The 13,624-nt window shown below is 38.2% G+C and overlaps 1 protein-coding gene across 1 annotated transcript in view; it reads right to left on the bottom strand.

The window, feature by feature from the left end:
* LOC119426182 (talin-2) overlaps positions 1–13,286 on the bottom strand; it is a 43,754-nt gene extending 30,468 nt beyond the window's left edge. Inside the window, exon 1 of the mRNA XM_037693758.1 lies at positions 13,234–13,286. The gene's annotated coding sequence lies outside the window, so the exon portion shown is untranslated. The remainder of the gene's footprint in view (positions 1–13,233) is intronic.
* Between the last annotated feature and the right edge of the window lie 338 nt (positions 13,287–13,624).

Below are 13,624 nucleotides of genomic sequence, written 5' to 3'. Positions count from 1 at the left end.
AAGAAAGAACTTTATGTTCCATATTACTCATTTTCAGTAACAAACCTCTGACAGACTGTAATAAACGTTCAGCTCACGCTTGAACTTGTCATTTTGGAGCCAAAAAGGTGAATAGTCCAAACTGAGCAATAGTTACTGGTACTCGGTTTAACACATCGTTTCCCCCCACTGCCACCACATGCAGCGTGCTGGATAATGATGACCTCATTCTGAACCACGGATCGGACGTGTGTGACTAAGGCTGTGTGCTTTAGATCAATTTCATTTTTTCCCAATGAGCAGATGGAGGGTGTATTGAATGTCTTGTTTGCACCGAGTTTTCATGGCTATGATGACAGCTAAAGCAACAGATAGAAATGAATTTATCAGCAGCTGAGGTTATTAAGAGGTTTGCTCATTCCAGATGTGCATATAAATGGTAAACAGTTTAATGATTCACTGTGGGTCAATATTACAAACTTCCAGCACAGTGGCTGTGCAGGAGGATAAATGTGCAGTTAAGCAAACACAGGCCAGATATTTTCAGAGATATGAAATGTTAATAGATATTGGGAGCAATAGAGGAGGTCAGAACTCAATTCAACCTTTATTTATACAGGTTAGTCTCACTGAGCCTTGAGGACTCATTTAAAAGACCTGTTTTAAACAAAAAACACAGATGACAACAGTAGACAATCATAAAAAAGCATATAAAATGAAAAGTAAATGGAAGAAATTATATATAAAAAAGAAACAAACAGCTACATTATAAAGTGATGTAAAATTTTAAAAACAGAAGCATGTCTGCATTAATTGGTTTTTGCCATGAACTTAACAGTTGTTTAAAGTCACTTCGAGAGGTCAAGGTTGAGAGCTTCAGATCTTTTTGCAAGGTGCTCCAGGATACAGGAGCGGTGTAAGAGAAGGCCCTTTTGCCAAGTTCGGTCTGTACTGAGGGAACACTGCAAGTAATAATGTCCTGAGAGTGCACACTGTAGTTGCACTCACAAAGAGACATGTAGGAGGAGATATATGAAGGCAACAGATCAAGAAGTGATTTAAAGATGAAAATATAACAGTGTGAGACTCTGCGTGAAGTTAATGATGTCCAGTTAGCCAGTGAATACAGGGTGTAGTGATGGGTACAATAGTTACAGCCAGTTATGAATTTTAGCACATTATGATAGGTAGCATCCAACATCTGCACTTTTCTTAGACCTGTCTAAAGCTTTTGACACTGTGGATCAGAACATCTTGTGTCATAAGCTCTCAGAAATTGGTTTCTCAGATCACACCATTGGTTGGTTCTCCAACTATCTCTCAGCTCGGAGGCAATGTGTTCAACATAATGGTACTTCCTCCAGTTATTTAACAGTCAACAATGGTGTATCTCAAGGCTCAGTCTTAGGACCCACCCTCTTTACAATCTACATAGGAAATGTAGGTAAAAACATCCCTGATGCATCCATACATTTCTATGCTGATGACACAGTTGTTTATTGTCGAGCGAAAACAGATATTAAGGCTTTCCAGCTTTTGCAATCTGCATTTGACATCATCCAGTTTGATTTTTTCCGCCTCAAACTAGTCCTAAATGCCGACAAAACCAATGCTTTGCTGCTTTTTCAAACAGGAAGTCAGTCCCAACAGTTCTTCCTCCGATTTTATCCTCAAATTGTGTCCCCATTGAGTTTGTTGATTCCTATAAATATTTTGGTATCTTGGTCGACTTGCATCTCTCTTTTAAGCTCCATATGGAAAACCTAGTAAAGAAACTGAAAGTTAAACTGGGTTTCTTTTTCAGAAACAGATCCCGTCTAACTTTGAATGCTAGGAAACACCTTGTATCTGTGACTTTCCTTCCCTCCATTGATTACGGTGACATTATTTACATGAACGCTCCTACAAGAACCCTGCAGATGTTGGATGCTGTCTATCATGGTGCACTAAGATTCATAACTGGCTGTGATTATCGTACCCACCACTGCACCCTGTATTCACTGGTTAACTGGACATCATTAACTTCACGCAGACTCTCTCACTGGTACATTTTCATCTTTAAATCACTTCTTGGTCTGCTGCCTTCATGCATCTCCTCCTACATGTCTCTGCGTGAGTGCAGCTACAGTGTGCGCTCTCAGGACATTATTACCTGCAGTGTTCCCTCAGTGTGGACTGAACTTGGCAAAACGGCCTTCTCCAACTCTGCTCCTGTTTCCTGGAATATCTTACAAAAAGATTTGAAGCTCTTGACCTTGACTCACTCTAAGTGGCTTTAAAAATCTGTTGGACTCCTGGCAAGAACCAATGCACACATGTTCCTGTTTTTAGTTTTCTACATTCGCATTATAATCTAGCCTTTTTTTTTTTACTCTTTTTTCCATCTTATTTGTAAAGAAAAAAAAATCTGTATGCCTTTTTATAACTGTCTATTGTTGTCGCTGTTGTCCATTGTTGTAATCATTCTTTGTTGAAATCAGGTCTCTCTTGTAAATGAGTCCTCGAGGCTCAATGGGATTTAACTGTCTAAATAAAGGTTGAACGAATGAATCTGCAAGGTGCTTGCAGGATCTTTCATGTAAATAATGTCACCGTAGTCAATGGAGGGAAGGAAAGTAGCAGTTCCAAGGTGGTTCCTAGTTTTCAGAGTTAGACAGGATTTATTTCTGAAAAAAAAAAAAAAAAAAAAAAACAGTTTTACTTTCAGTTTCTTTACTAAGTTTTCAACATGGGGCTTAAAGGAGAGATGCGAATCAACCAAGATACCCAAGTATTTGTAAGAATCGACAACTTCAAAAGGAATGCCATTCGAAGACAAAATAGAAGGAAGGACTGCTGGGACCGACTTCCTGTTTGAAAACAACATCCCCTCGGTTTTGTCAGGGTTTAGCACAAGTCTGAGACGAAACAAATCTGACTGGATGATGTCAAAAGTAGACTGTAAAGGCTGGAAAACCTTAGAAACTGATTGAGCTAGACAATAAACAACTGTATCATCAGCATAGAAATGTAACGATGCATCAGGAATGATCTGATCTACATTACTTACGTAGATTGTGAAGCGGGTGGGTCCTAAAACTGAACCTTGTGGTACACCGTTGTTAACAGACAAATAGCTGGAAGAAGTATGTTATGTTGAACACATCGCCTCCAATCTGAGAGATAATTAAGATAATCAGCCAATAGTGTAATCTGAGAAACCAATTTCAGAGAGTGTATGATATAAGACAAGACATAAGAAAGCTGTCAGATGTAAAAACGATGCTCAAAATAAGCAACTTAAAGTGACTCAAGTAGTGTCTCTTCAAAATGCCCGGATATAAGCACTTTCTGACTTACTGAGAAAACATTTTTTGGGCAGAGCAACACTTATCTTTAGATATATGGCATAAATGAAGCTGTTATATTCAACAGCACACTGATAAATGAGGAAGAAAACCATCATGGATAACTTTCAAATAAATACCTGTTCTCAGTTAACCAAAGTTGAGTGTAGGTTGATATGAAGATAGGGTGTGTGGACAAAAAAATATATATATTGCAATTGTTCATATTTATTAGCCACAGTAACCAACAATTTGGAATAAATTCTCTGACTAAAAACTGCTAAACTCAGTCGAGACGATAACAGAAAATCTTTGTACCTGTGTATTTCACAGGGGTTTTTTTTTATCATGCAAGTAAAATGAACAGATCATAAAATGGACCAGAATCATGCAGTCAACGGACTCCAGGCAGGAAGTTTTTTTTTTTTCTTTCAAAAATTTGAAAGCAGACATTTTTTTAAACTTTTCTTTTATTTAATTGTAGTAATTTACAATATTTGAAAAATATATTTAAGATATGATACAACTGAGCCTCCAATAATGTTTACTTTTTCCATTTTAATTTGTCTAGCAAAATGTACTTTAAGGACAATGTCACTAGTGATGTGAAAATGTATAGGTTTACAATAGGAACAATAAGCTTTTGACTTTTGGTTAAAAAAAGTCAAAATAACTTAAAAATGTCTCTTTGATGAACCATAATAAGTGAATAGGCTTGTGACCATGTTAGAGTTAGAAGTTCAGCCATTGTTGAATCAAGGCTACCAAGTTGCTCTGGAACCAACAAACCCGTTGAATAGGTTCCATGGTGCAGAACTCCAGGTTTAGCACGTTTCACTTGTAGGCTGTTCTATTATTGGATTAGAAGCATGTTACTGTAAAAGGATCTGGGCATTCCCAGCAGGCACTGCTCTGGCTCATTGATCTGCTCAACAATAGCTACATGTTTCAATGCTCAAGTCTCATTTTTCTTTTATCTCCTGAGAATTTTGTCCTCTTATAAAGGGAGTTTTCCCTAAATGAAACTGAATTGCGTGTATGTACCGTGACAAAAGGTAACCCGGTTTTTTTTTTACACTGGTGTTCTCTGTTAACAGTCTTCCTTTCTCTGTTGGGGTGTTGTCTGGTCAGAGTCAAAGCTCATGTCTCTGAGGGACTGACTCAAGCACAACACACATTAAACCGACAGCTCACATTCTTTGGCATCTGTTGACATTTTTGTTCCTGGTTGTGAATTTCCAGAGCAGCTTCAGAGCTATGACCTATGCCTTTGCTCAGAAATTATAATAGAAATTATAATTCTTTGTGAGTCTTCATAATTTTAATAGAATATCTGTGGCTTCTGCAGAACTCGGATAGCATGGCCATTTGATGCACATTGTAAACTTAGGAAAGTCCGTTTACATCATTAAATTAGCTATTATTAGTGTACTGTATAGGATTCATCAATAAGGAAAGACTTAAGGCTAATTTCAAAAGTAGACAATGTGTCAGCCTCACAGACAGAAACTGGAAGTTGGTACAAGAGAGGAGCCTGATAAGTGAAAGATCTTCCTCCCACTCTACTTTTGGAAACTCTAGGAACTGCAAGTAAACCTGCAGTCTGAGAATGAAGTGCTCTGTTAGGAAAATATGGAACAATAAGATCTGTATTATAAAATGGAACTAGGTTGTTGAGAGCTTTGTAGGTTAAAGTAAGATTTTGAATTCAATTCTGGATTTGACAGGGAGCCAATGAAGAGAAGCTAAAACTGGAGAGATATGATCTCTCCTACTAACTCCAGTTAAGACTCTGGCAGCAGCATTTTGGATCAACTGAAGACTTTTTAAATAAGTTTTTGGACACCCAGATAACAAACCATTGCAATAGTCCAGTCTAGACAGGACAAATGAATTAACCAGTTTTTCTGCATCTTATTTGAACAAGTTTTTTTCTAATTTTAGTGATATATAGAAATAGAGTTTAAGTCTGCCCAGACCAAATAGCAAATGGCTTCTTTTTAGCTCACTACCCTTAAAAGGACAAACAACTTAAATCCATGTAAAATAATAGTTCAAACCACAACGCTGACAAGGAACATGACTGACTTTGTGCGACTACAAAACCATCAGAGTTAATTACAACTTTTATTACTTTCATCACAATTACAACTCTCACTTACTTCATCAACATTGTTTTCCTTTGAAGGCTGTATGTTTTGTCCTCCCAGTCAGAATACAGATTCAGTATGTAACTACCCTGTTGTTATTAAAGGATGTCTTCAACCACAGATCGCCATGGTAACAGAGGCTGGTTGTGACCTGACTTGTATGTGATCTATTTCAAAAGGATTTGAAATGAGAAAACACCAGATACGCCCATTTATTTGTGGCTTAAAATATATATATATTTACTCATTTTTCACAGATGAAATTTGCAAAGCTCAAGTCAGAAAAAACGCTGCTGACTAAAAAAAGGATTAGCTTGAAAATGAGATGATCCAGCTGTTACTACTCAGTAGGATTTGTTTGTTAAAACCTGACGACCCAATTAAATTATTACATGTACAGAATAATAACTCCATCTGTCTTGATAGGAAATGGGGATCTTAAATGGTAAATGGACTGTACTTATATAGCACCTTTCTATCTGATCAAGATACTCAAAGCGCTTTACAACACAATCTGTGTCCTTATTTATACATTCATACAGCATTCTACTACCGGCAGATCTCTACAAAGCTAATCGAACAAATCATTCTAAAGAGACTAATCAGTGCTTTAGATCACATTCATACACCGATGGGACACACATCGGAGGCAATGAGGGGTTCAGTGTCTTGCCCAGGGACACTTTGGCATGTGACTGCTGGTGGATTCGAGCCCCCAACTCATGCATTGGAGGACGACTGCTCTAACCACTCAGCCACAGCCGCCCCATCTTAACATTTCTACAATGAGACACTAAAAAAACTGCAGTTCAAAATTAAACTTTATAGGAATCCAGTCAACTCTTGCTGCCAAAGAGCAAAAAAAGTATCCAACCTGGAATACAACGAGGTAACGGTTCTGAATTTTTTTTTGTAGGTATTTTCCCCAACACATAAAATTAACACCACCACCTCAGTCCAACCTTCCTCTTCCACACTGGTTATTACCGGTACTTGCCTCTGGCCAAGACAGACACAGAACACCATGTGATGACTGCAGCAACATGACAGAAGAAGAATCTCATGTGCACACACACACACACACACACACACACACACACACTTAGGGACACATAGTTTCCAAGAGCAAACCTGCAATCAGCTTCAAGAGCTTAGTCATTCATACAAAACCTGTTCCTGTTGCTATCGGCTAAACATCCTCACATTCCGTTTATCCAGAATAAACAGACGTGAATTCACCTTTCAAAAACTACCTGAATGAAATGGAATGTTGATGATGCTTCTTGAGCTACTCTCTAGTGTAAGACTCTAAAAGAGAGGAATTGTAAAAAGGAAACACTTGTGCAACACTCGATTGAAGAGCTGTTAGCATACTGTATGTGAAAACTATGAAGCCAACAACCTTTGTTATATTAAATGTGCACAAGTTTAGTAGTGGTACAAACTAAAGGTAGAATAAAGTTAATAGTAGCATGTTTTTGTTTTCAGTTTTCATAAAACTCTGAGTACTTACAAACCACCTACAGGAAAAAAAAAAGAGATCAGTAATTCATCTAAAAAGGTCTATGTTACACTCAGTTTTATACCATCCTCATGAGATGGGATAACTGTCCCTTGAGTTCTGTCCTCTGTTCGTAGGGCTAAGAAACATCCATCAACGACAGAAATGCATGCGACATTAAACCAGATGCAGTCCACCCAGCAATAGAAACCCTAACTCTCAAATCCATGGTGACAAATTGCTCTTAAATTCATAAACCTATAAAACACATGTTCAAAATCATACATTATTTAATGTTTCCCTTGTTTTGTCGTCTGCACTGTAAAATTTTACAAACCTGTCCTGGAACAAAACACTAGAGTCACAAAAGGTCAAACAGAAATGGTTCACTTAATCATAATTACATAGATCAAATTTATACATATAAACTGACTGTTACCATCAGGATTTGGGTGGCTGTGGGGCAGTGGTAGGACAGCGAACTTGAGACAATGCTAACTAATCATGGTGTCCTTAAACAAGACACCTTTTCCCCAACTGCTCCCCGGGTGCTTGCATGGCTGCCCGCTGCTCCACTTGTGTGCATCTCATGTGTGATTGCTTAAATGCAGAGCACAGATTTCATCATTGCATGGGAACATGCACTGATGACAATACATAGCACTTTTACTTTTCCCTTACTTCAGAAAAGTTTAGATAGAAGACTGGAAATACAGTACAAGGACTAAACATCAGTCTGTTACATAGGCATCATTAGAAGACAGGCAAAAAAAGTTAAAGCTTCCCAGGTTTGCACATCCATTAATTCCATCTACTGTACATCAATGGACATATTGTAGATTAATATTACCCTTATAATAATAATAATAATAATAATAATGTCATCACAAAGTCAGCACTGTATGTTTCCATACAATGGCGAAATTAGTCTCTGCATTTAACCCATCCACCACCAGGTGGTGCAGTGGGCAGCTATTGAAAGCGCCCGGGGGGCATTTTGGGGATGAGGTGTGCTGCCCAGAGACGCCACGTGATGTGCAGTGACTGGGGATCGAACCTGGGACTTTCGGGTCCCAAGCCGGCTGCCCTGCCTCTACACTATTATTGGAGTACCCATGACTTTCACTCTGCACAACAATTTTGCCTTTAAAAACCAGTTGGCTCACTCAGTTGCTCCTGTTGTATGCATAAAGCACAGCTTCAGCCGTCCCCCATCCTAAACAGCAGGAGGCATGCCTTTACCTACTGGTAAGTGTCTGACAGTGGCAGGAATGCAGTGGAAAAGTTGCAGCATGTGCTCAGGAGCAAGTCATTTCCCAGAGTGAGTAAAAACCACTGAGATAAGTGCATGACAAAGCCAAATGATTAACGGTTTACTGCCCTGTGGGTCACCTCCACCTGATGTGACTGGCAATTACCAATAGGTCAGTCAGTCTCATCCAAAACCCTGAACTACGTGTGAATATAAAATCCTTCTTTCCCGCTCTGCGGAAACTTTCTAGGAAATTAAGCGAGAAATATAAAACTCCAGACATAAGCAGGTAAGAACCTGCACTGCTGAATGTGACATTTTTTAATACGGAGCCAAGCTCTGCTCAGCACAGCACATCTGGTAGTGCTGCTAAATGATGCTACTCTGACTCAATCATCCACAACATCTGGTCATAGTCTGACGTAACCTCTGCCTGTGCAGTCAACACATTAGGAACTCCGTCATCAACTATAACTGTTGGATGCCATGATGTGACTGATCATAATCCTTTTCTGAGATTGAATGTGGGGTGCAGTCTCAGTCTGCCTCAGATTATCCCAGAGTCAATCCTGGGCCTCTGAGGAATGCACCCCAGCTATGGTCGGTTGGGGTGCATTTGGTCGATTAGACTGAAAATCTTTTCCAGACTTTTCTGAGAAAATCCTGCAAATTTGTTTTATAGTGCAAAAACTCAAGTTTAACAGTAATAACCATAAAAAGACACAAAGATGTACCTTATTAGAGTGGCAACATAAACAAAACAAATCAACATTATTGTTACTAAAGAACTTTAACAACTAATATGATGCACTAAATAAAGTGTAGTGAACTAAGCCTCAGGTCAAAATCTGGCCTTGAGGGCCTGCCTGGAACAAGAACTGTATTTCATTGATTTGAGTCCAGAAACACAAGATTAAGTCATCCAGAGACTTTCTAAGTGTCCTGCACTGATCAAATGAAAGAACACTCTTTTTCTATTATCATTACTATTTTACAAATGTTTGATAATCAAAGTGTGTTTAGTTCAAACCATTTTTAAATGTTGAAGTGAACTAATCATTTTTAATCAACTGTGAAACAGTATTAGTGATTTTTAATCCTCATGCAAAGTAGAAATCATGTTAAGGTCTGTTACAGAGTAATTATGCATTTTCTGATTTTCTGTCTTTGAATGAGCAAGTGTAAGTTGGTCCAAGGTTGGAGTCAAACGCAAAACAAGTTGTTGGAACGAACTGTCATGTTTTAAATCCTCTCAGACGTAAATATAGAGGCTGGCACCTGTTTTCCCCCAACTCACCTAAATATTCCTCTCGTCTGTCTGAAAAACATTTTCAATCTGTTCCATAACATTCTTGCTGTTTTTCTGACTTCTAGTGACCTCTTACGTCACAAAAACACACCCCTGTCTGGTCGAAACGACCAATCAGGAACCTCCCAAGTGAACCGGAAATAGAACTCTTTAAATGTCGGCACTTCCTAGTTCAAACCAGTCGGGTGGAGAGTTTGCAGAGCTTCAGTTGCTTCAGGCTCCGGCTTCAGTCGTTTGCAGCTCCAGTGCTGGGGAGAACAGAAGTCCAGGCATGATCCACAGTTCTTCCGAGTCTTGTGGGGATTATGACATCTTCCACCTCTGAGTGGAACTTCTGACGGACTCCACTCATGTGAGTCCACCAAGAGGTGAACTTGTGTCGAACAAGTACCGTCACTACTTCGGACGATTCACAGCTGTTCCTACGGAGACGCTGAAAGGGTGCGTTAAATGGAACTTCGTACCAGGGAGACATCTCCAGGTAAAGAGTTGATTTATACCACCTAAGTGTACCGGGGAAGAAGCTGGGAACTCACCGGAGAGTGCCGTTCTGATGCCGACACACACATTTCCCTCATCCCTCCTTTCTCTCAACTTAAACTCAATTTCCATCTTTAAACTCTTCTATCTGCTAGAAATCATTCCAGATATTTTTAGAAATGTCTGTTGTGAAGCTTGAGGTTTTCAACCATCGCCGTATGGTTAATCAAATTGTACAGCTTGCTAAGCCATGTTGTTATTTTTCATTTCGCCAAATTAATGTAAATGTGTGATGTTAAATTTTGATTCTGAAAATAAATGACCACGTCATTTTGATGGGTCAAAGAAAATTAACGTCTCACGATACATTTTATCAAATTCAATGCACGACATTATTCAGTCCAGAAAAATGAAAGAATCCGTTTAATTTATGAATATATCACAGCATATGTTCATCTACAAAAGCAACATATTCAAATAATGTGATCCTCAGATGTTGTATAGTTTATTGATAAACAGGAGTAATAAAATAAAATAAAATACTAAGATGGAAGATCTCTGAAACTATGAAATATAAATACTGGACATTAAATAAAGAAATAATAACCCACACCTTAACCCTTTTATTGATGCACTGCTATTATTTTTAAAAAAACGATTTATGCTTTTAAATCATAATAGCAACACTGCTTCATTCAGAGCCCTCACAAAATCATCTTAACGGGAATCTAGATTAATGGGAGGGTTTGGCCTCACCCTGACTTCATAAACTGAGTTTTTAGCAGATCAATAATGTAAGAAAACATCTGTAGCAGTAAAATGCGTGGACAGCAAAGACGTGATGAAGGCTACGGTGAGTTTACACATGACAAGGCATACAAGGAAAAGTAAAAAAAAAAAAGGAAACCATAAAATATTGGAATCAAGTTAATTAGATCATGATTTTTTTCCTTTAGGCCTAGACATTTTTTTACTTTATCATTCCTTAAAATCTTGTGCATTTTCATGGAATAAATGGGAAAAATCATTAAGATATATTTAAAACAAAAAAACATCTAAGACTGAACATTTAGTGTGAGACACAAATGTTTGTTGTGTCTGATGGATGGATGGAGTTGTGCAAACCACTAAAACCAAAGAGAGAAAGCAGCACTTTTAAATGAACAAACAACTGGACAATCATTTACATCTGACCACTTCCACAAAAAAGACACATTCTAACCTGTTTTCTAACCTAATTCATTCTAATATTTAGCTTAGAACTTCAAGCGCATCAATTGATATTGAAACCTGGCTGTTTGTTGAAGCAAATCAACATCTGAGCTCATTAATTGCTAAAAAAAAATAAAAACAGCAACTGTAAAGTCATTTGTGGAGTGGAGCGTGGTTACAGAGAAGCTGGGCACCAGATGCTGACGGTTAATTGCCCTGTGAAATCCACACATTGAGTCAGCTGCAAAATGAACATTACGGTGTGCTGTCTGAATCCACGAGCACAGCTCAATTTGATTATAATTTGACTCGCTTCTATTAAGTCTTCTACAGTCGTTAACATGTTTCCATGAAAAGGTCGCATGGCACATGATAAGATTTACCCGGCAAGCTTTAAATCAAATGTTTCTCGATAAAGACATAAAGACAAGGTTGTAAAAAAAGCTCCAATGTCTTATCTTTTAGTGTGTTGAAACAGCATTACATTTGGATCAAACACCCGGCTTTTAAAGTATTTCAGCATGGATATAAGTGAGGAGAACGAGTTAACAACCAAAGGAAATAATAAAACAATAGGTGTTAGAAAGTACTGTGGCTGCTGCTGCAGACGAGAGCAGTGGAGTATAGCTTACAGCCTGGACGATAAAAACTCTAAATCGTTCACTGCATCCATCCATATAGGTCTGTGGAAGCTGGAAACAAGTTCTTACTCTGACCAGTCTTACCAGGACAAACATGTACCACAACACAGCAGTCACATGTACCGTATTTTTTGGACTATAAGGCACAGCTGATTATAAGGTACATTAAGCGAAACTAAACAGTCAGATAAGTCAAACTTTATTCACCTCATTCACAATACAATAGTCCCTCGTTTATTGCGGGTGTTAGGGACCACGCCCACCCGCAATACATGAAAAACCGCGATGTAGGGATAAAGTAGTCCAAGTTCTAGTTCAGTAAACTTTGTCATGACATGTGCCAGAGTGTAATCACACTCACTCATCACCTGTTACTCTCAATCTCCCTTCTTAAATAAACAATTTAAATACTGTAACATTTTAAATAAAAAAAATCCATACAGCATGGATTGTTTATTTAAAATATTAAAGTACCCGCTATTTAAATTTGAATTGCAGAGAAGAGAAGTGCAGCAGGACATCAAAGAGATGTCACACGGCTTCAGATCTGCAGCACAGAGCAGAAATGTACTTTCTGATCCATTACACTGAAACAACTGAACATAAGTTCCAAAATAATTTGTAAAAAAAACCTTTGAACACTTGTATTTTGTGATTTTACGATGTGACATACTTTGAATTTTACGTTGGAAGACAAAAGTCGATGGGCGCATCTGGATAGCAAAGGGTTAATCTTTCACAAAGCCACAGAAATGAATGGCTGCAGGAGGAGCTTTCCCTTCCACTTGTGGGCTTTATTTTAAATAATCAACCCATGGCTCATCCATCAATTAACCAATTGTGTCATGTCCAATCTTACTTTGAAGATCCGGAATATAGCAAACTCACGATAAATGAACCGCGAAGTAGCGAGGGACTACTGTAATCAGATAAAAATCTGTTTGAGGTCAGTAAGCACAACCAGAATTAATACATAAGGCTCACCGTCGATGTCTGAGAAAATTAAAGGATTTTAAGTGTGCCTTATAGTCCGAAAAATACGGTAGTTTTACTACCACAATAGCACTGATACTACATTTCCAGAGTTATTTATTGCAGGAATGACAACATAAACAAACCATTATCAACAGCAATATGAGAAGTAGTGAAACGTGGAAGAACAAGGGCAGATTAGGGCAAAAAGAAGATTTATTTGTGTCATAATCAGTGTCAGTCAAAGTGATCATTCACAAACTCTACATGAGCACCATGCTCCTATATTCAAACACTTTAATTATTCGAGCAAATCACCTTCCTTCATGTAATGGGTGTGCACACCATCATCTGAAATGCCGAGCTTGCACACAGACACAGTTCAGTTCTCTTTTACAATTCGGTTCTTACCTTATTGTTGAGGAAAATGCAGTCCTGGATATCTGCTGATCTTCACAGCTGCAAAACAAACAGTGAAACATTAATGAGGCAAACGCATCTCTCTCACACACACACACACACCGTTTACGTACAAATATAATAGCCGTTTTTAGCATGCCTACAAATAAACGTGGATCCCAGAGCATGTGAGTTAATGCTCCTTGCACAAACACTTAGCATTTATTTTTAGCCAGATGCCATTACGTGGCAGCACATACGGATTAGATACGCCCAATGAAAAGTGTTAAAGTGTACAAATTAATGGTTCAAATGACCAGAAATAGAAAGTTGCATTTGGTTCAACAGATGGAGAGAAAATAAATGAGCATGATCCTAACATACAGTATACCCCAGTTTAATA

The sequence above is a fragment of the Nematolebias whitei genome, chromosome 2 (assembly GCF_014905685.2).
Source record: "Nematolebias whitei isolate Nwh7 chromosome 2, NemWhi1, whole genome shotgun sequence".
Classification (NCBI taxonomy): Eukaryota; Metazoa; Chordata; class Actinopteri; order Cyprinodontiformes; family Rivulidae; genus Nematolebias; species Nematolebias whitei.
Note: the sequence above shows the minus strand (reverse complement) of the source record. Positions and strands in the feature narration are given on the sequence as shown.